This window comes from Leopardus geoffroyi, chromosome C1 (assembly GCF_018350155.1).
Source record: "Leopardus geoffroyi isolate Oge1 chromosome C1, O.geoffroyi_Oge1_pat1.0, whole genome shotgun sequence".
Taxonomy (NCBI): domain Eukaryota; kingdom Metazoa; phylum Chordata; class Mammalia; order Carnivora; family Felidae; genus Leopardus; species Leopardus geoffroyi.
The window spans coordinates 206,462,968-206,467,378 of NC_059328.1; the positions used below are offsets into that span (position 1 = coordinate 206,462,968).

At 47.3% G+C, this 4,411-nt stretch overlaps 1 long non-coding RNA gene across 3 annotated transcripts; it reads left to right on the forward strand.

Moving 5' to 3' along the window:
• The first annotated feature begins 280 nt into the window (after positions 1–280).
• LOC123599534 lies at positions 281–4,109 on the forward strand. Of its 3 annotated transcripts, XR_006713186.1 has the most exons (4): positions 281–1,325; positions 1,454–1,524; positions 2,547–2,692; positions 3,930–4,109. It is a non-coding gene; the product is annotated as an uncharacterized LOC123599534 (long non-coding RNA). The 3 variants fall into 3 exon arrangements; XR_006713184.1 differs by lacking the exon at positions 281–1,325 and having other exon boundaries at positions 1,405–1,571; positions 2,577–2,692; XR_006713185.1 differs by lacking the exon at positions 281–1,325 and having other exon boundaries at positions 1,405–1,524.
• Positions 4,110–4,411: the final 302 nt, after the last annotated feature.

The following is a 4,411-nucleotide window of genomic DNA, read 5'->3' on the forward strand; positions in this document are numbered from 1 at the left end:
AGACTGCACAGTGTTCCTCATAAAGTGCTCAAAATCCATCAAAATTTATTGGAAGAAAAGTATTTTGTGTCATGTGATTTGATTCAGCTGGATTCAAACCAAGAAATCCTGGCTGAAATCAAACTCTTCACCAATATTCATGCTTATGAGAGTAGGCACACTGGACCCCTCCTCAAATGTTTGCTGGGGGGGAGGGGGGCAGGGGGGGGAATCCAAGATCCCAGCCTTTCTTCTTATTGCCTGCCCTCTTTCTGCCCCGTTTGCAGGAACATCACCTGTAACTGTTTTCTTTTAAAGCAAGGTTTTAAGCTGAAATTTCTCCCAGCCTGAGAGGGTTTGTTTTTTTTTTCTCCCTAAGAGAATTTATGTTTGATGATTTATTGAAAGTGTCCCAACAGAAAAAAAAACTGGTTTTCATTAGTTAGAAGCAACGAGTAGCACCCTGAACAATGCAAGATGAGTTTTATGCTTTTACATTTCAAAATTTCCGTGAGCTGGTTAGTCCGTGGAGCCTAGGGCTTTGATCAATTTACCAACAAATGATATGTTGCCAGTCTGCTAAGGCTGTTTGTTACTCCTCAGGTACTTTAGATAGTATACATGAAAAGATATAAATATGCATTAAAAAACAACCTGCCAGCAATGCAATTCATATATAGTAGTTTGCAAATTCTAAAAGGGTTGTGTGCCAAGAGATCGCTTGGGTCTCAGAATGTGTTACCCGTATAAAGTGACGAGATTTTCAGCAGAGCCCAGGAAGCAATTTGATTCATCATGAGGTGAAATACTATCAATAGATTCACTGAGTTCCAGAATCTCTTGGGAAGCCCCGACTGTGCAGGGCTCTCCAACACTCCATGGGGCTGGGGCAGGTGGGGGTTTAGGGAGGTGGGGTGGGAACTGGTGGTTTCCATGGCAGCAAGAACTGGGCGGGGGGAGGGGGGGTGGGCGGTGCCCGCGGTGCCCTGAGGGTGACAGAAAGGTGGGAAACTGCCCAAGTCTGAGTTCTAGAGCCTCAGTTTCCATGTTCTGCCAATTCCTGGATATCTGAGTTAGGCTTCTTTGGGCCACAAGTAATAGAAATGGGGAACTTGAGACCAGGGGTTCGAGGGTAGCGCAGGAAGAGCCTCCCAAAGACTGAAGCAGGCACTATAGAACCGACTTGGGGGTGGTCTGCTCCCCTCGCCTGCTCCCTGCACATCTGCTACATTTCTTCCTCATGCGGTATAGGCTCTGGTTTCTAAATTTTCTTCTCTTTCGTTCAGCAGATGCCGACTGGGGTCTGGCAATTGCCAAAGAGGAAGCATTTGGGGAGCTCAAATTAGGTCAAGTGTCCAGCCCAAGGCCAGCTCACCCTGGCTTGGTTTGGGGGGAGGGGGGGGGAGCGGGGGAGGGGACCTAGGACTCCAACATGACAGCCAACCTCCTCTCCCGTTCCTCTTCCTTCCCGCAGGGGAGCCAGCCTGTGGAGGGGAAGGGAATTCCCCCCAGAAGAGCCGCGTCCGATGGCAGATCCTGCAAAAAGTATCCAATACATTTTGTAATTTGGGGGAAAATCACGTAAAATGGAGGTAAAAACCACTTGCCTCTCAAGGTCGTAGAATTTACACGCAACAATTTTGAAAATGCGCTGTAAATTCTAAGAGCTCTAAAAACGGCGAGATTTTACTCTTAGTCTAGGTCAGTAGTCATTGAAGGAGTTTTTATGGAGCGCTTAGTTCATGCCGGGGATACTTTCCAATACAGACACAAAGAGTAAAAGACAAACCCTGGGACTAGAACGTAATGTAGTAATAGAAGAAATTTTGGAGTCACACAGACCTGCACCGAATCCTCCTGCCACTTACAGTTGGGGGCTTTGGACACGTTTCCCCTTTCTGAACCTCACTTTTCTCATCTGTAAAGTGGGAGTGTTACTCCTTATCACAGCCTACAGGGCCCTACGGGATCCAGCCTCTGCTCACCCCTCCCCAGTCAGTCCCTGCCCTCAAGCCTCTCCCACCTTGCTGGCCTCTGGTGGTTCCTCCAACTGGCTGAACTTGGGCCCGCCTCAAGGCCTTTCCAGCCACCGTTTCCTCTGTCTGGGATGCTCTTTCTCCAGATCTGGGTAGGGCACGCTCCTTCCTTTCCTTCAGGTCTCTACACAAATATCCCTTCCTAAATATGTCTCCCCCCTCCCGGCACCGTGTTCCTTACCCTAAAACTACGTATTTACTTGATAGTTATTAGCTGTGTCCCCCCTAAAATAGAAGTTCCATGATCCAAGGGCACTGGGGTGTTTTTGAACTTCTGTGACCCCGAGCCTAGAACAGTACCTGATATTAGTAAATGGACATACTGTCACACAGGGAGAGCCCCATGTGACAACAGAGGAAGAAGAGACTGGAGTGACACTCCCACAAGCCAAGGACCATGGAGGAAAACCTCCTTTACTGAGAGGATTTTCTACAGCTCTGAGAACACCTCCCCCCCCCGACCCTGCCCCAGTTCACCTTGGGTTGGATGGGTTTTCCAGACTGGGTTTGGTCTCTTTACCTACCTCCAAGGTAGTCCTGTGGCTTCCAAAGGTACTCTAGGACCAGAATCAGCTGCCTGACACCTTGAACCCTGGACCAGAGCTGCCTGAACGTGACATTCAAATCAGGAATAGCATTGTTTGGAAGCACCCCAAATGTTCTGCAGTAGATGACTGGTAAGATAAATTGTAGTGTCTCTTCCACTGATACGGAACAATCTCCAATTATAAGTGAGAAAAGCAAGACAGAGAACATTATGTAAAGAATGTTACCATTTGTATATTAAAAAAAAAAAACCCAGGGGCGCCTGGGTGGCTCAGTCGGTTAAGCAGCCGACTTCGGCTCAGGTCATGATCTCACGGTCCGTGAGTTCGAGCCCCGCGTCGGGCTCTGTGCTGACAGCTCAGAGCCTGGAGCCCATTTCAGATTCTGTGTCTCCCTCTCTCTGACCCTCCCCCATTCATGCTCTGTCTCTCTCTGTCTCAAAAATAAATAAACATTAAAAAAATTTAAAAAAAAAAATTAAAAAAAAAAAAAAAACCCAAACAGTAGATTCACATTTCCTTGTCTATGCAATTAAGTAAAATTCCACTTGAAAAAGTCTTAAAAATGAGTATTATTGGGGCGCCTGGGTGGCTCAGTCATGACTTGGGCTCAGGTCATGATCTCACAGGTCGTGAGTTCGAGCCCCACGTTGGGCTCACTGCTATCAGCACAGAGCCTGCTTCGGATCCTCTGTCCCTCTCTCTCTCTCTCTCTCTCTGCCCCTTCCCTGCTGTGCTCTCTCAAAAAATAAACACTTTTTTAAAATCGGAATTATCGAAATGGCGCTGAAATGAATCTCCACATCCCTAGCTGCTGCTCCCTGCCTCCACAGTACCATTCATCCAATAGCCAGCCTCCCAAGTCATTGTCTGGAAACACTGCTTTCCTCAGCTTCCTCATTTGCTTTTCAGTGACTTCTCATTACCTCAAACATACACCACCAACTTTATAATCTGCCATTCAGGGCCCCCTGCGTACAGACACAATTTACCTCTCCCGTGTAACTCCACCACACAATCCGGGGACTCTCCCCTCCAACCGACACCAAGGGCTCACTGACCCCGGACACGGCAGCCATTTCTATGTGACTGAGGGGTTTTGACAAGAAGGAGTGCTGAATTTTGTCACATGACTTTTCTGCATGTGTCGAAATGAGCCTATATTGGTTTCTCAGGGCTGCTGGGACAAAGTGCCCCAAACTGGGTGGCTTAAAGGAGTAGGCTTTGTTAATTCACGGTTGCGGAGGCTGGATGCCTGAGATCTGGGTGTCAGCAGGACCGCGCCCCTTCTGAAACCCCTTTGGGGAGGCCTTCCTTGCCTCTCACTAGTTTCTGGTGGGTTGTCAGTGATCTTCGGTCTTCCTTCCAGCCGTGTAGCCCCAAGTTTCTGCTTTCATCAGCAATGGCGGTCTCCCTGTGTGTCCGTCTTCATGCAGTGGTCTTCTTAGAAGCACAGGAGTCCGATGGATCGGGACCCACCTACTCCAGTAGGACCTCACCTTAACTAACTACACCTGCAGTGACTCTGTTTCCCAAATAAGGTCACATTCTGAGGCACAGGTGTTAGGACTTCAACATAGCTTTTGGGGGAGACACAATTCAACCCACATAAGAAATCCTATGACTTTTCTCCTTAGCGCTATTAATAGGATGGACAATACTGATGGATTTTCGTTGTTGTTGTTATTTAATTATACCTGTTAATGTTACAACTGGAACAAATTGCACTTAGCCACAATACATTCTATTTTAAATGGACTGCTAGATTTTAGCTGTTGATATCTTAAGGTTTTGAACCCTATTCGCAAGTGAGAATATTCTGTTGTTTTCCTTTTAATGCTCTTTCAGTTT